Raw genomic sequence first — 22511 nt, 5'->3', positions numbered from 1 at the left:
TGACTGGAAGCCAACGTAGTTTGCGTCTGGTCTCCGAGATGTGCATCTTTTTGGGGATGTTGAGGGCAGCTCTGATGGCATTATTTTGAATTACTTGCAGTTTGTTGATATTTTTGTGGCTAGTGCCTAAGTAAAGGGCATTACAATAGTCTATCTTGGATAGGACTAATGCTCTAGCAAGAGTAATGCAATTGGGTGAGGAGATGAACGGCCTACATGCAGTGATCAGCTTGCAGGTGTAAGCGGCTGATGATGCTACTGCATTAGTTTGTTTGGAGAAGGATAAGGTGGCATCGATGTAAACCCCAAGGGTTTTGGTGTTATTTGACACGGGGATGAGATTGCCATCTATGGTGAAGGATTTAAATGCGGGATTGAGATTTTTGAGTTTGGCGTGAGTGCCAAGGATGATCAACTCGGTTTTTTCGTCATTGAGACAAAGTCCATGATGTGCCATCCATGCTTGAATTACTGAGTAGATTTCATTAAGGGTTTTGCTGTCTGTTTCATAGTTCCCCGAGATAGGAATGAGTATCTGGGTGTCGTCCGCGTAATTAGTATATGTGACACCCAGATAGTCAAGGATATCAAAGAGGGGCTTTGTGAATATATTATAGAGTGTCGGGGACACTCAGGACCTTGCGGGACTCCACAGGGTACTGGTCCCTCATGGTTCTGTTCGCCAAGAAGGAACTGATCCAGGCTGTGGCTGCGTCTGAGAAGTGTGCTGCAGTTTTCAAGTGGTGACAGAGTGTTTGATGGTTGACCAGGTCAAAAGCTGCTGACAGATCAAGCAATAAGAGGAGTGCAAGTTTACCATTGTCTTTCAGGATTTGGATCTGGGTAGTGAGATCTATTAATGCAGTTTCCGTACCGTGTCTCGGTCGGAAACCTGACTGCCTAAGTCCTAGGAGATTGTTTGATTCTAAGTAGGCCTGTATTTGTAAATAGGCTGCTCTGTCCAGTATTTTTAATAAGAAAGGTACAGTTGTTATCGGTCTATAGTTAGACGGGTTGGCTGGATCAAGAGTAGGTTTTTTAAGGAGTGGGATGACCCACGCATCTTTTAGGTTATCAGGCACTACTCCAGTTTTGAAGGAGGCATTGATGAGGTTGGTTATGAATGGTGCCAGGTCGTGCGCAGCAGCTTTGATGATCGGGGCAGGGCAGGCATCACCTTGGCAATTTGAAGGTTTAAGTTTCCTGATGATGTTTTCTACTTCCCAGATTGAGAGGGGTGAGAAGCTGAAAGGTTTACAAGTTGACATAAAGGTAGGTGATTTGTTAGGTAATTGTTTGTAGTCCGGGTCAGCAAGTAGCAGGGATTTTTTTGCGTTGATTTTAGATTGTAGGCGAGCTATTTTATCTAATAAGGCCTTCTGAATATTACTACACCATAGTGCATCTGTAACATATTTGTCTATGGGGGCAATGGGGGATTCTAGTTCTTTCAAAATCTTAAAGAGTTCCTTTGTGTTGGATTCCGCTTGTGTAATCCTTTTGTTATATGTGTCCTTTTTAGCAATAAAGATGGCTTCTTTGTAAGTAGAGGAGGCTAGGGTTAGCTCAGTCTTATTGGATGCTGTGGGATGTTTTTTCCAATGTGACTCTGCGGTTCTCTTAGCTTTGCGTAATTCTCTTAGCTGCGGCGTGAACCAAGTGTTAAGGTGACGCTGTGGTTTGGGTTTCCGCAATTTTAGGGGGGCAATGGAGTTCAAAGCTTTAAGTATAGCCTGGTTGTAGATATCCACTGAGACTGTGGGATCAGCCTCTGAGTCGATATTGTTCAGGATGGGGAGTAATATAGGTAAGAGTTTGTCAGGTGTAATATCTTTCTTATTTCTCGTGCTGGTAACTGGGGCGATGATAGGCGCCAGGTGAGGTGTATTGGCTTTGATAGAGAAGGTTATTATGTGATGATCCGACCAAATGCATGGGTCATTGGATAGAAGGTCAATAGAGCAATTGAGGTGAGTGATCCAGTCCAGTGTTCTGCCTTTGATATGAGTGGGCTCGTGAATAATGTGCGTGTGACCCAAATCCGATAAGGTGTTAGCTAGGTCATGGGCGTTAGTGTTCTTAGGGTCGTTAAAACCAAGATTAAAGTCCCCAAGTAAGATCGTTTGAGAGCTGGGTTTGGTATCTGTGGTTATGAGTGATGCAATGTCCTCTATAAAGGAGGAAATGGGACCTGGTGGTCGGTAAATAAGGTGCAAAGATGCCGTGTGGTTAGGTGATAGAGGTAGCTTAATAGACAAGGATTCAGCAGAGGGGATTTGAGAGTCCTGGATGACTTTGATGTCGAATGTATTTCTGAATATCATGGCGAGTCCACCTCCCTTCGTTTGAGTGGTGTTTCTGTCGCATCTAATAATAGCATAATCATTAGGTATAGCAAGGGCCAGAGATGGACCGGAGGCAGCATTAAGCCAAGTTTCCGTGACTGCGAGGAGATCGAGCTTTTCGTGAGATATAAGGTCAGCGATGTCGAGAGCATGGGCAGGAAGAGACCTAGCATTCACCAGAGCTGCTTTAATGAGTTTGTCTTTTTGGGAAGATTTTTCAGGTGGTACAGGTAGGTCGTGCAAATGGGTATGGGCTAACTTGACTGAGTCAGTGGTCGAATTGGCAGGGTTGTGGTCAGTATGCAAATGTTTCATTCTGCGGGCTCTTAATCTAAAGTTTCTGGTTAAAATGCTAGGGTGGTGGGAGCATGGAAAGGTAGGTGGGCTAGTTCTAGAATTCAATCTAGTGTTTCTAATGGCCGTAGTACAAGGTTGGTTAGGTGTTGGTCTGGTAGCAAAGTGGCGTATCCAGAGAGCTGGATCATCCAAATACGGGTTAGCAGGTGTCATGGTGATAGGCCGCGAGGTGAGGGTGGTGGTTAACATGAGTGTGCAGGTGTAAGTGTCTTGACTAGGAAATGGATTAGGTTGACTAGTCCAACGTCTAGTGTAGATATACAGTAGGTGGATGAGAGTAGATAGGCACCAATACATGATGTGGGCAGTGTTGCTAGTAAGCAGGGGTTGCAAATGTGGTCTATTGGCGACCATAAGGCACAACACAAATCAATCAAATGTGGTCTTGTAGGCGACCATAAGGCACAACACAAATCAATCAAATGTGGTCTTGTAGGCGACCATAAGGCACAACACAAATCAATCAAATGTGGTCTTGTAGGCGACCATAAGGCACAACACTAATCAATCAAATGTGGTATTGTAGGCGACCATAAGGCACAACACAAATCAATCAAATGTGGTCTTGTAGGCGACCATTGGGCACAACACTAATCAATGACATGTGGTCTTGTAGGCGACCATAAGGCACAACACAAATCAATCAAATGTGGTCTTGTAGGCGACCATAAGGCACAACACTAATCAATGAAATGTGGTCTTGTAGGCGACCATAAGGCACAACACAAATCAATGAAATGTGGTCTTGTAGGCGACCATAAGGCACAACACAAATCAATGAAATGTGGTCTTGTAGGCGACCATAAGGCACAACACAAATCAATGAAATGTGGTCTTGTAGGCGACCATAAGGCACAACACAAATCAATCAAATGTGGTCTTGTAGGCAACCATAAGGCACAACACTAATCAATCAAATGTGGTCTTGTAGGCGACCATAAGGCACAACACAAATCAATCAAATGTGGTCTAGTAGGCGACCCTAAGGCACAACACAAATCAATCAAATGTGGTCTGTAGGCGACCATAAGGCACAACACAAATCAATCAAGTGTAGTTTGTAGGCGACCATAAGGCACAACACTAAACAATCAAGTGTAGTTTGTAGGCGACCATAAGGCACAACACAAATCAATCAAATGTGGTCTGTAGGCGACCATAAGGCACAACACAAATCAATGAAATGTGGTCTTGTAGGCGACCATAAGGCACAACACTAATCAATCAAATGTGGTCTTGTAGGCGACCATAAGGCACAACACAAATCAATCAAATGTGGTCTAGTAGGCGACCCTAAGGCACAACACAAATCAATCAAATGTGGTCTGTAGGCGACCATAAGGCACAACACAAATCAATCAAGTGTAGTTTGTAGGCGACCATAAGGCACAACACTAAACAATCAAGTGTAGTTTGTAGGCGACCATAAGGCACAACACAAATCAATCAAATGTGGTCTGTAGGCGACCATAAGGCACAACACAAATCAATGAAATGTGGTCTAGTAGGCGACCCTAAGGCACAACACAAATCAATCAAATGTGGTCTTGTAGGCGACCATAAGGCACAACACAAATCAATCAAATGTGGTCTGTAGGCGACCATAAGGCACAACACAAATCAATCAAGTGTAGTTTGTAGGCGACCATAAGGCACAACACTAAACAATCAAGTGTAGTTTGTAGGCGACCATAAGGCACAACACAAATCAATCAAATGTGGTCTGTAGGCGACCATAAGGCACAACACAAATCAATCAAGTGTAGTTTGTAGGCGACCATAAGGCACAACACTAAACAATCAAGTGTAGTTTGTAGGCGACCATAAGGCACAACACAAATCAATCAAATGTGGTCTTGTAGGCGACCATAAGGCACAACACTAATCAATCAAATGTGGTCTTGTAGGCGACCATAAGGCACAACACAAATCAATCAAATGTGGTCTTGTAGGCGACCATAAGGCACAACACTAATCAATGACATGTGGTCTTGTAGGCGACCATAAGGCACAACACAAATCAATCAAATGTGGTCTTGTAGGCGACCATAAGGCACAACACAAATCAATGAAATGTGGTCTTGTAGGCGACCATAAGGCACAACACTAATCAATCAAATGTGGTCTGTAGGCGACCATAAGGCACAACACTAATCAATCAAATGTGGTCTTGTAGGCGACCATAAGGCACAACACAAATCAATCAAATGTGGTCTGTAGGCGACCATAGGGCACAACACAAATCAATCAAGTGTAGTTTGTAGGCGACCATAAGGCACAACACTAAACAATCAAGTGTAGTTTGTAGGCGACCATAAGGCACAACACAAATCAATCAAATGTGGTCTGTAGCCGACCATAGGGCACAACACCTGATTTAGTGTGGCAGCATCTAAGTACAGAATAGTACGTAAGCTGAAGAGGAGTTAGGCATCGCCTGGGTTCGGGTAGGACACTTAAGCTAATAGTGCAGGAGGGCAGCAACTGAGTTCCGAGTCGTGCCTAAAGCTGCAAAGCTAAAGTGTATTCTAAAGGTAGTAAGCCTAGAGTCTAATGACTATAGATATAGGGTCTAATGGCACAACTGGCTGATCCATGTGGTGTGACAATAGTTGCTTGTTAATTATTAGCAACAATATAATACAGCATACTATGTAGACATCACATTGATCAAGTGTGGGTAGGTCACGCTCCTTTAGCAAATACACATCGGCAGGTAGGTTTTGTCTGATTTAAGAGCAGTGAGTACATTCACACAATGTCATAACACTAGAGTTGTGCACATGCATACAAGTCATGTGTCTATTAGGTAAAGTTTAGCATTATGAGCAAATGGAATGTTCATGAAAGTATGCGGCATAGTATTTCTTTTTCAAGCATGTGCTTTACACAAATAGACTTGCGCTTAAAAGCGATCGGCAGTAACATGAAGGGTATAGCAATGCTAGATTTTGTAGGCCGTGCAGTTCCTAGCAGGCAGCCTACCGGCGGTAGGGAGCGACACGCAGAGTAGTGTTGTGTCGATCATTGGTACGTGTGGGAGGTGCGATAGTAGTATATAGCATCCAGGCAGTGTGGGAGGTGGTTTAAGCAGGTCTGCCACCTGGCATAATCAGGTCGCCTAGTCCTGGCGTCCCGAGGCTCACAGGGTAGAACAGGGCCTTTTTCCTTGGGCCTTCTTCCTGGTACCGGCTTCCGCCTACCGGTGCACAGGATTGGTGTATGAGCAAGCTGGTTGCTCAGCAACTAACGGCAGCCTCGTTTTCGTGCCGAGTTGCGGTCGCCATTTTGGGATCAGGCAGGGTCTTGGGACAAAATGGTGGATCTCCTGTGCCGGAGTGTGCAAATGCACAGATAATGCTCTGGGAGGCGACGGGACTCAGCATTCAGGTGCAGCTGGGTACAAGGAGGCTAGATAGCCATGATTTAGCCTCACCAGATGATTTGATGCCGTAGATGGTAGATGTGTGATGGTCAGGCATCGCAGGCCTGCTCTGCAGGAGTGGAACACTCCAGTGAGACGTCGTCGTGAGGGGCAGGGAAGGGCTCCAGCCCTCTCACCCTTCTGTGAGCGGATAAATGAGGCTCACAGGGTAGAACAGGGCCTTTTTCCTTGGGCCTTCTTCCTGGTACCGGCTTCCGCCTACCGGTGCACAGGATTGGTGTATGAGCAAGCTGGTTGCTCAGCAACTAACGGCAGCCTCGTTTTCGTGCCGTGTTGCGGCCGCCATTTTGGGATCAGGCAGGGTCTTGGGACAAAATGGTGGATCTCCTGTGCCGGAGTGTGCAAATGCACAGATAATGCTCTGGGAGGCGACGGGGCTCAGCATTCAGGTGCAGCTGGGTACAAGGAGGCTAGATAGCCATGATTTAGCCTCACCAGATGATTTGATGCCGTAGATGGTAGATGTGTGATGGTCAGGCATCGCAGGCCTGCTCTGCAGGAGTGGAACACTCCAGTGAGACGTCGTCGTGAGGGGCAGGGAAGGGCACCAGCCCTCTCACCCTTCTGTGAGCGGATAAATGAGGCTCACAGGGTAGAACAGGGCCTTTTTCCTTGGGCCTTCTTCCTGGTACCGGCTTCAAGAGTTAGAGTCAAGGTTGGAGAGCAGATCTTCACGGATGTTCAGGAGAGCAGTTTCCATGTTTCAGGCTGCTCAGAAGCCAGACTGGTGGTCATGAAGGCAGCCAACAGAATTGGAATGAAGGTTAAGCTGTCAATGTGGTCCTTGATGGTTTTAGAGGAACATGGATGAACCTGATTTGACAAGGCTTTCATAGATCAGACTTGTCTAGCGACTTCGTCAGGGGAGAAAAGAGGAAAGGACGAGGAAAGGACAAGTACTTTAATGGATGAAGGTATTAAATATTTTTCGCATACCTTCAAAATGCACTTTGATTAAACCCGTTACTCAACCTCTTTCCTGCCCAGCAGTTCTGGTTCTTCCATCGCGCCACCAGGCGTCGCAACCTTCAGTCGTTCCCAGACCAAGCCTGCCCCATGAAAGCCAGCCAAATAATTGCAACATGCCTCTGCATGCAGTTGAAAGCGCCCATGCCCGGCATTGGACCCAGGCCCATTCCATGTGCCATTTGGGTTAATCCGTCTAACCAGAAGCTTACCGAAAGGCCTTCCATGGCCCCACCCCAAGGCACAGCAAGCACCTTGGCCAATCAGCCTTCAGGCCTGTTACTGATAACCAGTATAGAGAGGTTTCACACCGGTTTCCCCGTTGTCAAGCACATGCTTTTTGAAGGGATTGTTTCCCCTCATTAGGATACCTTTAGTCTGACTATTTAAAAAGGCCTAAATCTGCATCTATATCTTCCGAATACCTTCCCTGGTGAGACCTGGCCGCGCGCTCAGCGGGACTGAGCCCAGGGCTAGGTGCTTATGGGGAGCAAGAGCACACCACCCTCAGAACATTACATCTCTTTTCAAAGGATAATAAACGCCCTTCCCACGCCAGCCGCAGGGATCCTACTCTTATTATTGAGGAAAAGGTGGGGCTTGATATTTACTGTACATTTCCTATAGCAACATGAAGATAACCCATGCTGACATAAACACAACTTGTTCCTGTCAGCTGGGAAACCTAGGCACCACTTTAACATACAAATGCATTCTGGGCGTTGTAGTCTTGAGTGTGAGCAAATTGCGCGTTTTCAGCTGATGCGAATAAAAGGACTGGGCAGGGCCAATTTAAAAAGTGGAGTCCCCATAGCAGTGGGTATGATGGCGTCTTCTTGGCATGTGATGGCTTCTAGTCAGTGATTATAAGGCTTTGAGGATGACTGTGAGACGAAGAATATTAGGTGTGCTCATGTGTTGACGATTGCACCCAGCCTCACAATGCTTGGGTGGGAGCTGGAAGAGGTTACAAAAGCTCACCTTCACCTGCTGCAGTTGGTTGACCAACTGACTAATTCAGGATGTTTTAGCCTTCGGGATCCCAGTTCCAGCTGGTGATCCAGTGCTCCCTCAGAAGCCTGACAATTGCTAGTGAGACACCGGCTCAGAGGTCTGAACAAACACAGCGGATCTGAGGAAGGCAACATGGCGCGGTCCACATTGCTGCGGCGCAGGGCAGAGAGTGACTGTTTCACGGCAGGCAGCAGCATGCCATCAATCAAAATGAATGGGGTCATTAACACGCCCACCTTCAATACATTGGAGGATGCTGCTCCCGGCCTAAGGCAGCCAGGCCTAGTGGAGCCTTCATAAATGGGTGGTTTTTGACAGGGTAATCTGTAGGCGGTTGGAGTGCTTAGAAAGCGGTAGCCTACTGCCTAAATCTATAGGGTTGGCAAGTATGCCACAACAGCCTTGCAGGTCTGACAGTCACATGCTGCAATCTGCAGCCAGTGGCAGGACTGTCCCTAGGCGTGGGTAGCGTGATGTCCACGTGGTACACAACCCGTGGGCAAGGTAATAAACACGAGGGAGAAAGCCCACAAGGGGCAGTCTCAGCTCTAACACCAGAGCAACTGTGTCACTGTTGTACTTGCACGCCTGCTCGCTGCGCGTCCCGCTTTCCAGGCCTGGCCCAGCCCCTGACCTCCATGGTGCACTGGCAACGAGGAGGTGGGATATGCAGACACCCACCCGTTACGGCCCCACGCACCACGGCAGACCTGGCAGATCCAGGGCCAGCTGACCCGTTTCGCGCCCTCTCCACCCCCCGGTGCCTGGGCATCAGTAAAACGCTTACGCATATCGGAGAGCCACAACGTTCCGGCACCACGCCCCTGGCACCGCCCAGGGCCTGCTGACTTCCGTTGCGCCCTCCCCAGCAGGTGCCTGGGCTTCGGTAGACAATCGCGTGGGACGAGAAAAGAGAATATATAAATAAGTAAGTGTGCCGTGCCTGCAAAAGGAACATCCCTCATTGTCTGCACTTCATCCACGCGCTGGACCCCCAGCCTTCAGCGCCAGGCCCCGGACAACACTCCTATTCAGGCCCAAGCAGCAAGAAGCGCTCTACAGGCAGAGGAGCTCCTTTCTGCAGCAGCAAAGGTGTCCCAAAGCCGGACAGCACTTCCCGACCCATGCCCCCACTGCCATCTATAACCACGCTGCACTGGGCCCAAACCCTTCTGGTGGCCCCACCGGCAAGGCCCCACCGGCAAGGCCCCACCTCGGAGCCTTGCAACTAAGACTGCACTGAACACAGGTCAGGGCCAAAGCAATAACAGAACACCAACCCATCAGAGCCCCTAGGTAGCAACAGTCAAGGCACCGCTCTGTAGTGCAAGACACCCGCCAAGCACACGCGCCACTCTGTGCACCACATACCATGGCAGATGACCCCACAGCAATGCCACCAAGGCAGCAGGGCCAGAATCCTGATACCAACACATGGCTTGACCCCACACAAGGAACTTTCATGCAGCCTTTTCAGCCATTCAGCCCCCACAAAGGGCTCCACTGGGAGCTCTGGATCTAGCAATTTCAACTGACCCTCAAGGCACGCGACATCACCACGGAAGAAAAGAAAAGGACATTCCTCATGCTTAATCTTGGTACCATGGCACTTCGGCTATTCAATGTACTCCCGAACCGAGGCACAGACGACGACTATGAAACAGCGAAAGACTACCTCACGAGAAAGTTCAAACCCCAGGTCAGTCCAGACTTCGAGCAGTTTAAAATGAGCCAAGCTAGAACACACCAACAGGAGAGCATCAATAACTTGCACGGCCGCGTGCGGGAGAGGGCCATTGGATGCGATTTCCAAGACAAAGAATTTGCAGGACGACAACAGGTCCTACATGGCCTCTCCTCCGACAAGCATGTGGCAGAGATGGAGCAAATGATCAGTCACCTGCCATTAGACAAGGAAACGCCACGCAACAGCATGACCACAATCAATGCCCTGCGGCAACACAAGCCCCAAAAAGGGCAGATGACAAACAAGCCCATAAATCACCTGTGGTGCGATGGACAACAGCACAGAGGAGAACCCTGCCCTGCATACAGCACCACATGCTACAAATGTGGAAAGGTCAACCACTACGCGTCAGTGTGCCTAAACTCCCAGAGGCCAAAAACCACTCACCCCAGAGGAGAACTCTAGACTGGAGGAGAGACACAAGGCCCCAAAATGCACAAACATTCTGCTCAAGACAACCCGACAGGACCCGAGAGACCAGGAAGGGACGAGCCCCGAGCAATCGAGGGAGAAGACACTGTCAGCAGCAGCAGCGATGATGAACAGTCAAGCAGGGAACAGTCCCCTATTCACGCCAACTGGCACCGAAACCCCAGACGAGAGAAGATCCACATATCATCAGCGGTCAAACCAACACACGGCAGGCAGACCAACAACGGCAGATCACGCCGCAGTTGCACAGTCGCCGTAGGAGACATCCCCATGAAGATGATGATCGGCACCGGGGCCACGGTAAATGTCATGCTGACCACAAGGTTTGACAAGCTTGACCCCAGACCACAGCGGAGACCTGACCAGCTATTTGCATATGGCTGTAAAAAGCCCCTCCCAGTCATAGGGTATTTCAAGACTGCTCTCACACATCATGGAAAGAGTTCAAGACTCGCATCTACATTGTCGATGCAGGAATTGAGACATTGCTCAGCTGTCCGAACGAATAGAACTCATACAGTTGAACTTCGCAATCCAGTCAAAGGAAATTGATCACCTACTCGTAAAGCACAGAAAGCTATTCAAAGGCATCGGATGCCTCAAAGGAAGGACAGTAAAGCTCCACATCAACCCCACAGTAAACCCGAGAGCGGTGCGACACCGAAGGGTCCCCTTCCACACGAGGGCCGCAGTAGAAGCAGAGCTGAATAAGCTTGAGGACAGCCAGATAATTGAGAAGACCACCTGGCCCACCCCCTGTGTGCGCATATGCATCAGTGCGCATATACATCGACATGTGCCTGCCAAACGTGGCAATCGGGTGAGAAAGACACATAACTCCAACAGTGGATGAATTCATAGTGGACCTGACAGGCGTCACAGTCTTCAGCAAATGGTCTTCCGGACAGACTACCATCAAATTCCACCTGTCAAAAGAATCAAGATATATTCCGATGTTCTCGTCACACCTTGGGCTGAGAAGATATCGCCGGCTCAATTTTGGAATCTTGTTGATCGCAGAGGTTTTTCAACATGAAATACACAAAGTACTCCAAGACCTCCCAGGGGTTACAAATGTCAGCGAAGACATCCTGGTCTATGGCAAACCGAAAAAGAACACAACAGCCGACTAGCAGCCACCCTACTGCGTCTAGAAGAATCTGGGCTAACGCTACATGAAGAAAAGTGTGAATCTGGGAAATCCACACTGAGCTTCTTCGGCTATGTCTTTAATGAAAAAGGAGTATCCCCAGATCTGGGAAAGGTAGAAGACATTAAAAATGTGCAAGCCCCGACCACAGCAACGGAAGTCCGGATCTTCCTAGGTATGGCAACATGCTGTGGGCGATTCATCCCGATCTGGCCAACATCGCCAACCGCCTGCGGGGGAACTCACAAAGACAACCTGGGAATGGGGAGCAACCCAGGAAGATGCGTTGCAGAAGATCAAGGACTCACTGTCCAGTGACGCCACCATGGCGTTCTTTGACACAACACGAAAGACAGATCTACTGGTGGATGCCAGCCCTGTAGGCCTCGCAGCTGTTCTCACCCAGACAGACCGTGACGGAATGATTGTCCCCATCGCATTCGCCAGCAGAGCACTCGCCCCGACCGAAAGAACCTACGCACATATAGAAAAGGAAGCCCTAGCTATCGTATGGAGATGCAGGCACTTCCATGTTTATATCCTTGGGCACCCCGTGAAGGTATGGACAGACCATAAGCCCTTGGTCCCGATATTTAAATGATCAGCACTGCATCCCCCAGCCAGGATCGAGCACTGGATGCTTCAATTGCAACAATTCCACCTCAAGGTACAATACAGAGCCGGAGCTTATAACCCGACAGACTTTCTGTCATGACACCCACGACCTGCCACAGCAATAGAACGTGAAGAAGCCAAGGAGGATGTATGCCAGGTCATAGCCTGTGCCAAGCCCAAAACCATAAAACTCGACAAAATCGTGGAAGAAACAGACAAGGACCCCTGTCTCCAAATGACCAAGAAAGCGATCCTAACCGGCGAGTGGAAAACATTCCTCACTGTGGTCATCCCGAAAACACTTCAAGCACAGGAAATTATACAGGCCCTTTTCGGAGTACGCCATGAACTGCCCGTGTCACTCAAAGGCCTCATCCTCCAAGGCCATCACATAGTAATGCCCACCAACCTCCAAGAGAGGGCCCTACAACTTGCGCACGTGGGCCTCCAGGGGATCGTAAAGACGCAGGCCTTCCTCAAATCGCCAGTGTGGGTGCCGCAGATACAACAGAAGATTACTAGACTATTAGAAACCTGCACAGCGTGCCTAGCTACCTGCCGGCTCGGACCACCTGAACCCAAGGCCTGTCCCCCAAGAAGCGAACATCGCTGGGACGCAGTAAGCATCGGCATCTGCACAATTGCCAATGAAGCCTACCTCCTTGTAGTCATCGACGAATACACCAGATATCCAGAAGTTGAACCAGTCAACTCGACAGATGCAGTCTCCCTCACCACCGCGTTGGAAAAGATGTTCTCGATCCATGGCATACCATCATCAATAAAGAGTGACAACGGGCCGCCGTTCACAAGCAAAGAGTTCAAACGCTTCATCGAGGACATGGGAATCCGCCATCACCACATCACCCCTTATTGGCCCCAGGCCAACGGGGATGCAGAAAGATTTATGGCATCCATCAACAAAACAGTGAGGATCGCAAAAGACAAAAAACTACCATGGAACCCTGAACTGTACAGGTTCCTTAGTTCCTACCGTCAAACACCCCATGCAGCCACACAGGTCAGCCCAGCAGCCCTGTTGTTTGGGGTACCCATCCAAGCGGGAGTGCCCCTCCACCACTCGTGGCAACCTCCTCAGGTAGACCTAGAACATATGGAACGCCGAAGACAAGAACATAATGCAAAGGAAGACAGAGCAAGTTCAGCCACACCCAGTGGCGTCCAAATAGACACAGTGTTAGTAAAGTACAGAGCACCAAGAGGAAAGATGACCCTCCCCTATGAATCTCTCCACTGGACCATCACTCACTGGGAGCACGGGCTAGCCACAGCGATGTGCGGGCCTGAGACAGTAACCCAGAATGTGTCCCACTTCAAATGGACACCACCCACCCTGTGGGAAGAATCTCGAGAGGACCAAGACCCCAAGTACCAAGCTCCCCATCGACTCAGCTGATACCACCAGCCGGAGACACAAAGCAAAGACAAACCCCAGAAACCCTGGTACCGAGTGGCGATGACAAGAGCGTGCCCAGACCAGTCTCCTTGCACCGAGGACGAGGAGAACGATACTCACTCTGGAGGAGGCTAGTACCCTCCACCAGACTCCAAGGATACATCCTGAACGGCATCTACAAACGTGTGCAAGTCTGATTGCACACGTCTGGCGACCAGGAAGGTACCAAGAAAGACTACCACAAGGGCGAGGAGTTCACATGTTTGCTTCATTCGTTTAGTTGTTTTGTTCATCTAAAGTTGGAGAAGGATGTGATGTCCACGTGGGCAAGGTAATAAACACGAGGGAGAAAGCCTGCAATGGGCAATCTCCGCTCTGACACCAGAGCACCTGTGTCAGTGTTGTATTTGCACGGCCGCTCCCCGGCGCTTCCTGCCTGCCAGCCCTGGCCCAGCCCCAGACCTCTGTGGCACACACATCAGAGGTAGTCTGTCCAGATGCTCCGGGCCCTGCAGGTAGCGTCTGCCGGAGGCGCCAGAGGCGCCAGCAAGGGGTAGCCAAATGGGGCCATGGCCCTCCTTATAAAAATGCTGCCCCCCCAACGGAAACCCTGGCCCAACCACTGCCCACCCACCTGCCACCCCTATGAAAAACGTCTGGGTGCACCACTGTCATCAGCCCCTAGCTGCATGCTATATTAGCTGGCCTCAAAAATTGAGTCTGCAGGTTCTGCCCCAAACTACAAGGTCCCTTTGCCCCATGAGGCCCTGTAAACTCTCCAGCCCCACACCACAGGTCTTGAGGTACAAATGCACTTATGGAAAGAAATGTTAATAATAGCATTAAATGACATTACACCAGCAGCTCTGCCGCCGCCCCTCCAGGGTGACACAGTAACGTGTAGGGGATTTAGATTCTATTAAAGACAAGGAGGCGGTATTATGCATTATTCATTACTACTGACAACCACGGCAGCAAAGAAAAAACATTACAAACAAAATGTTTGATCAACAGAAAACTGAAAAACAGAGTTTCAAAGTCAATGCAGGGGCACCCCCCAATGCAACATGAAGGCCAGGTCATGCCCTGTAGGTGACCACTGGGCAGGGACCCGTCCCCATATAAGTCCTTTACTCCAATCCCAATTCCTCTTTCTTGCATCAGACACCCACTGTAAAGACAAGATGATGTAGCACAGAGACAGGATCCATACGAAGTTCAAAGGATCTCAACCTCACTGCATCTTGTAACTGTGAAGGACTGTTCCTGAACGGGCCATCTCACCCCGAAGCTGTAAGAACAAACAAATTTGGCATAATACTCGCCTCCTTGTCTTTGATAGAATCTAAACCCCCTCTCATGTTAGTGAGGGGGATTTACCATTCTATGTCAAGAGAGGAGGCTTCATATTAGGCAAGTTTAAAGCCCTTGCATCACATTAATTGCAACATGAACAATACGCATGTGATAACATGCTTCGAATGTTGATTCCTTTGACCAATCGGCTGCTTTCAAAATTTGTTCAAGGCTACCCCCCCAGGAAAGCGTCCTTGGAGGTCATTGCGCCTCTAACCGAATGGGAACCAAAAGAGGAGATGTCAACCCCTGCTTCTTTCATAAGCCACTTAATCCATCTGGGTAACGTGGCTGGGGATGCTGGTTTATGGGGTTTCCTATAGGAAATGAGCAGCTGAGAGGTATTAGGAGGCCGAAGAGCCTCTGTCTTCAACCCAAAACATTTTAAGCATTTTATCACACACAACTTAGAATTATCTGGAAAATCTGGATAGGAAAAGGAGGAAAATAAAAACTTAGTTCTCCTGGAAACAAAGAAGGTAACCCCCTGAGGGTTCAACCCCTTGTTATCCACATCCAACGCCCTAATATCAGAAACCCTCTTAATTGAAACAAGGCATAATAACATGGCTAATATGGGGACCGAGTAATATCCACAGCCAACTCCAACAGGGCTGGAAACCACACCCGAGAAGGCCAAAAGGGGGTTACTAACACCAGCGTTGCCGCCTGCCTGTGCACTTAAACTAGCACTCTGGCTTTCATGGCAAAGGGAGGGAAGGCATAGGAAACAGGACCCAACCAATCCTGGAGGAAAGCGTCGGTTGCTAACGCACTGGGATCTGGCCTCCAACTGTAGAACCTGGGAACTTGGCCGTTGAGTCTCATGGCAAAGAGATCCACCTGAATCGGACCCCAGAGAGACAAGATCTTGACAAAAAGAACACTGTCTAACATCCATTCGCTCCTGTCCTGGAGATGTCTGGAATTCCATTACATGACAGCGTTGTTGACCCCTGCAAGATACTCCGATTTCCACAGAATATCCCGATCCAGACAGAAATGCCAGAACTCCCTCGCTAGATCTGCTAGGGCCTTGGACCGGGTTGCCCCAAGATGATTGATGTATCGAACCGCTGAAATATTGTCCATCCGGAGAAGGACACAGCAATTCCCCTGATCTTTGAGAAGACACTTGACTGCAAATGAGCCAGCTAAAACTCCAGACATTTGATATGTAGTTGCTTCTCTGAAGCGGACCACTTTCTGCCTGAGGAAACCTGCCCTATCCTGGCCCCGCAGCCCGCTCTGCTAGCATCGGACTCCAAGATGACGTCCGGAGAGGGACCAAAAATCGCTCTGCCAATCCAGGCATCCAGGTACCTGAGCCACCAGAGGAGCTCCGGCCTGGCTTCAGGAGACTGAACCACTTACTGCGAGTAAGACAGACTTCTGCGAAGGTGCTTGGTCTTGAGGCGTTGTAACGCCCTGTAATGGAGAGGGACCGGAAAGATGGATGGAGGCTGACAACATCCCCACAACCCTGGCTAGCTGCCTGAGGGAGACCCTCCCCTTCCTGTGGAGGAGACCCTTCTCCTTCCATATTTTGGAGAGCTTGCAGTCCAGAAGGAGAAGGATGCGGAGCTTGGAATCTATATTGAAGCCCAGAAATTGGATACATTGCGTCGGCTGGAATATGGATTTCTTTACATTTATAACAAAGCCAATGTTTGCAGCAGAGACACTGTTACTCCCAGATGAGTCTGAAGAATCTGAGAACTCTGAGCTAGCAGAAGTATGTCGTCTAGTTAAATTATTATTTCGAATCCCTTTGGACCTGAGGTGAGCTATCGCCGGCTTCATTAACTTGGTGAAGCACCAGGGGGCTGATGAGAGGCCAAACGGAAGGGGGGCAAACTGCCAAGTGTGAGCTCCCCACTGAAACTGTAGGAACTCCTTGTGGAGGAAAGACTGGGACTACCAGGTACGCATCCTTGAAGTCTATCTTGACCATCCAATCCGCCGGGAGAAGGGTGTCCCTGAGTAGGTGAATTCCCTCCATCTTGAATTGGTACACTACAAATGAGGTGAGGGCTCGCAGGTTTATGACTGGGTGAAATCCCTCCTCGGGCTTTGGGACCAGAAATATTGTGCTCAAAAACAGGGAGGCTGTGAAGGACACCTGGACAACTGCCCCTTTGAAAATGAGGTCTCTGACCTTTGCATCTATCTACTTCTTCTTGTCCTTGTCGAACACTAGCTGACAAGGGGGAGAACAAAACTCTATTTGAAACCCCTTCACCATCTGCAACACCCAGAGATCTTAGGTGAGAGTTTCCCATTGAGGAAGACACCTGACCAACGTGCCTCCCAAATCTTTGTGGGAAGAAACCTTTAACTGTTGCAACTCTCGCTCTGCCAGCACCCCTGCCGGTACGTCCTCCCCAGTGGAAACCCCTCATGGGGTAAAACTCAGCTTGTACTCCTCGAGCAGAGGAGGAATTGTGTGCACCTCTTGATGCATATTGCCGGGGGTGGGTAGAGCCCTGGGAGAAATGGCCAGAGGAGCAGGCTCTACCTCTTCTGGCCCTATCAAAACCCTTAGGGGCAAAGACCTTATTTATATTGACCTGAGCTTTATCTAATGCTGTGAAAGTGTGTACATAGGCAGATAGGTCTTTGATAAATCTGTCACCAAACAAGTTGCCTTGAGCCTTATGACCCGCCTCCCCTTCTGCCATGTCTGCCAACTTGGAATCAAGCCGCATGAGGAGGGACTTACGCTACGAGCTAGAGATTGCAGCATTGGCATTGCCGAGCAAGCATACGGTTCTCTGAATCCAGCCCCGAAGGGCCTGTCCATCAATAGGGGAATTAGAAAGTTCCGCCTCCTCTGCCAATTCAAAAATATTGGTCACCGGCCCCAACACATCCAACAACTTGTCCTGGCAACTCCTCCAGGCCTTGTCCACCCCCTTCTTGTGGTCTTTCTCCTTCTCGGACAAAAAGGAGACCATTGACTGGTCGATGTCAGGGGTAAAAGCCACCTTATCTGGAACCACCTGTCACACTCACCTGTGTCTCTGCAGGAGCGATGGATGAGCCTCCCTTGACCCCGAGTCTTCACTTCTCCTGTTTCACCCGGAGGAATACCTTGATCTTTAGTAGGGTGTGCACTCCATCCTGCATTTGCAAGGGCGCGATTCACTTATGTGATTGGTGCCAATGTCTGTGGGCTGAGTTCAGATGCTAAATGCTGTTTTATGCCTTCACAGCGAGGCCGAGAGTTCAAGGCGCCAGTTTCTTCACTGGCTAGAAAGTCCTTCCCACAAGTGAACGTTGCACGGAGAATGTTGAGTGTCCAAAATTGTCCGTATTGTCTTTGTTTGCCAGTATTTGTGTGGGTGAGTAGCGCTGAGTGTAGAAGCTAGCTGCTGGTAGGTTTGCGCAGCACCTTCAATTCGAGCGCGCCCGGTAATGTCTCCCTTTCCCTTGCACGAGAAATTATGTGGTATTAGCGCCTCGAGTCCGGGTTCAGCGCTACTGGAGACTTGGTGGTTAGGTATGTTTGCACAGAGGCTTTTGGTAAGTATGCACCGCGTAGAGAGCGCAGTAAGTGTCCGCGTTATTGGAGCGAGAGCAATTAATAATGTCTCTTCTTTCTTACAGGGGTTTGGCCGCTCGTTCAACTAACCTGGATTCCAGCGTCGCAGGAAGATTTGGTGAGTATGCGCAGCGTTACTGATGTGCGCGTGTTAACGCGGTTCTTCTTTGTTCTTACAGTTGTCGTGTAGAAGTCCCCTCTTGACTGGAGATAGCTGCGGTGTGGAGTAAGAACCAGGTAAGCTGAAGCTGAATGATCTGGAGCTGGTAAGCAGAAGTAGGATGATCCGGAGCAGGTAAGCAGAAGCAGGATGATCCGGAGCATGTAAGCAGAAACAGGATGATCCGGAGAAGGTAAGCAGATGCTGGCCAGAGCACGGCAAGTGTATTGCTGATACAGCTCACAGTAAGCAACACGAAGCACTGGAAGAATCTTGGGTGTGGCTTATATAGCCAGCTACACCCAAACACTAGAGAACTCATGAGTTATCATGCACTTCCTGTTTGGTAACAGGAAGTGGTAACCAGGAAGTTACTACGAACACTAGGAAGGAATGAAAAGAGGGATTTGCTATGGGTTCTTTGTGTGACTATGCCAGGCCTGCCAAGCCTCCACCCAGCTTGCCCCAACTACCTGCCTGATACCCATGACACCACCGTGCTAGGGCACTCAGAACGTAATTTGTTTCTCTCTTCTTCGGGTAAGGGGCATCTAACCCAATAGTTTAAAAAGGAGGATACAGCGCCCCAGGGGGTGCCATTCTGCAGACCAGGGATGCTGAATAAGGGCTGGGTCGAAGAACGGAACCCCACTGACATCTAATACCGGCCATTGGGAAGGGATCACTGGGTTTTCCTTTCTCTTGCGCCTTTTTGGATGTCAGTCTGAATCCTCTGAACTGTAGTCGAAATGTGGACTGAAGGGGCACTAGTGGGCAGTGCGAGCCACCTGGGAAGCGGGAACTGAATGGGACTGCTGGGACCCCTCCAATTTACGCTTCTGATCCCTCCTTGGGGGTGAGGCCTGATTAGGGGCACTAGGCGGACTGAACTGTCCTTGTAGATGCTTGGTCTTCTTTGTACACTTACGGGGGACTTGTACGGGTATAGAAGCACCCTCCTCTGACGAAGGGTGAAAATCAAAGGTCTTATTAATAAGCCTATCAAAGGCTGAGGCCAACGTGGAATTGAGATCCTGAAGAGCAGTGTCTAAGGACGTCTGAATCACCTGAGCCACTGATGGCTGGTTAGGAAGGGATGGCTCCCCTATATGCTATTAACTACATCTTCCCCCAACCTCTCACTTATTATTTTTTTTTGGAAGGCCTAACCTGAGTGCTGACATCAGTGGAAGAGGGCCCCTCAGACCCTCTAGTAGCCATGACAAGACAAGAACAGAATTTGGGGAAATGTTAAATAAAAGAAAAACATATTTTGTGTATATTTACTTTTTTGTATTCACAAGTAGCCCAGCAGACAAGGGTTAAAGTCATTATTATACATGGCCCACACGTTGCCATAACAAAAGGAATGATGAGTAGGCTAAATCCAAACTGCTCACACTAGCAGGGTGTGGCACGTAGCAGAACATAAGTGGAATGCCTCGCAATATTTTCCAGGCAAAGCCTGAAGCCCAGCAGGCTGTCAGCACACCTTCAGCCTGGGCGGGTCTCTAATGTTGTTAACTCCCTCTGGAGAGGGGAGGCCCAACGTGTTGTGACACAATTACAAAGAGGTTGTGTGTGCCGGCCTGAAGCGTATTCAGCTTCTCTCATTGCGCACACACAATAAACAAAAAAGACCGGCTTGCGCGTGTCGGGCCTGACAGCAGGACTCCCCGCTCTGAGGCGTAGCTCACTGTGTGTGTGCGACCGTTACCGCTGGATAAGGAAATAAAGCAGCGGTCGCACACAAACACTTTCAAGTGTACAATGTAACTGAGGCAAATTACATGAAAGGGAAAAAATGACTCTAACAAAATATACGAATGACGTGACCGTGTCACTAATAGCTATATAACATACAGTGCTCCAATGTATCATTAACAACAACTACTGACTAGCAACAAGGCACAACTAGAAGGAGTGACTTAGCTTGTGGCGTCAGCATCAAAGAAAGAGGAGTTGGGATTGGAGTAAAGGAATTATATGGGGGCGGGTCCCTGCCCATTGGTCCGCTACAGGGCATGACGTGGCCTCGATGATTGGTATCCCCTGCATTGACTTTGAAACTCTGTTTTTCAGTTTTCTGTTGATCAAACTTTTTGTTTGTAACGTTTTTTCTTTGCTGCTGTGGTTGTCAGAAGTGAAGAATGATGCATAATATGAAGCCTCCTGTCTTGACATAGATTCTGCTTTCCCACTGGAACTCGATGCAATTAATTCTGGGCCAAGGAATGAACTCTAGATAAACACTGAGTGCAGCCTGCCCAAAGTAAGAAACAGGAACAAGGTTCCCAAAATAGTTTGTATGCGTCACTTCTTTCAGCCGTAGATCTGCAGCGGTCAGAGTATGTCACAATATCGCCTCCTGGGGTCAGTATGGGTTACTAAACTCATGAGCTGCATGACGAGTAACATGGACAAAACACTTTTGGAGGTTCCTGCACCAGTTACCTGTCATTTTCATAATTCCTAGTGCCTTGTGAAGTCCCAGCATCCACACCAGGAATCCACAGCTCTCACCCTCTAGCGTTCTCATCTCGAGTAAAAACACCAGAGTCGGATTCAATCAAGGGACAAATGCCCACAGGGAGGTTGAGGTGAAGGGGGGCGGGGGATGGTTTGGCAGCTCTGACTTGCCCCACTCAAAGGCTGACAGCCCTGGCTGCACAAGGCCTCCCACTGAGATAGTATCATTCTAACAGGCTTAGCAAGCCCACCATTTACAACAGAAGTTGATTAGTAATGTCAACAGGTTACAGTACATGGAACAATTGTCCCTTAAGTTTATTAATGTCCTACTTGTGCTAGCCATTAACTCCTCCCACCTTAAGATCCACCTATCCGGGGCCCTCTGTCAATCTTTCCTACAGGGGACTGATATGTATGGGCGTGTGGTAGTAGTGGGGCTGGTAGGTGAGTAAACTAACACCTGCCCGAAGAGTGTGAGGTGACAGGTGTGGCATTCCATCTTTTCAATATTACATACATGCCCCACCCCTCTCTACTGAATGCATACCACTCCCAACCACCACTGTGTATGAGTTCAAATCCCCAAACACATCATGGCCTTTATCACTCTGCAGAAGGGCAGGAGAGGCGGGTCACAAACACTGTGATGAGGAAGAGAAGGACTAGGAGTAATGAAAATTACCCATAAGTAATTGCCTCATTATTCCACATCTCTATGCCTCGCCCCAGTACTTACTTGTGAGGCATACAAAATATAGCAGTACACAAATGGCCATGAATAACAGCGCAGACCAACCAGAGTACTGCTCCTTTTTTTTAGTTTTATTTTATTTTTATTGAGCTTTTGTTAGGCGCCTATACAGCAAAATTCTGTGACAGGAACTTTTATATGGTACTACCCCTCTAATTAAGACTTGGGAAAAGGAATGTGTAACCGTACTTGAGGAGTTGGAAAGACTTGTTCTTTACTCTGGATACAATAAAGAAAAAATGAAAACAAAAAGATTGCATAACGACAAAAGAGGAAGTTGCCCGGTTAAAACTTCATCAGGATCTTGCAGCAGAAACAAGAAAATGAGGCATGATGCAACCGTATCTAAAAAGATGCCCGGATCCAGGAATCCGAGCAACATTCATGAAAATATGTTTTAATTTATGTGCGCTGTCCATTTTATCCAAAATGTCTGCTTGTCACTGTTGTGTTTCTGCGTTAAGCAAGCTTTATGTGTATTCTTAAGTGTCTTCCATTTCGGCATACATATATTTAGTATGTGGTTTCTAGTGTCTACTGATTCAGGTAACATTCTTCATGTCTAAATGCAGTTTGACCTAGTGTCCATATAACTTCATGGTGAGTGCGTACCTGCTTCGTGTCTAACGCGTCTACGTGTGTTCGTTTCAGCAAAGATGTCTGTTTCCTTTCGTCATCTGTGGTTGCAGCATGTTCATGTCTGCTAGAACTTGCAGACTCATCTCCTCTTCGGTCGTTCG

Source organism: Ambystoma mexicanum, chromosome 6q (assembly GCF_040938575.1).
Source record: "Ambystoma mexicanum isolate Mex_15411 chromosome 6q, UKY_AmexF1_1, whole genome shotgun sequence".
NCBI lineage: Eukaryota > Metazoa > Chordata > Amphibia > Caudata > Ambystomatidae > Ambystoma > Ambystoma mexicanum.
Note: the sequence above shows the minus strand (reverse complement) of the source record.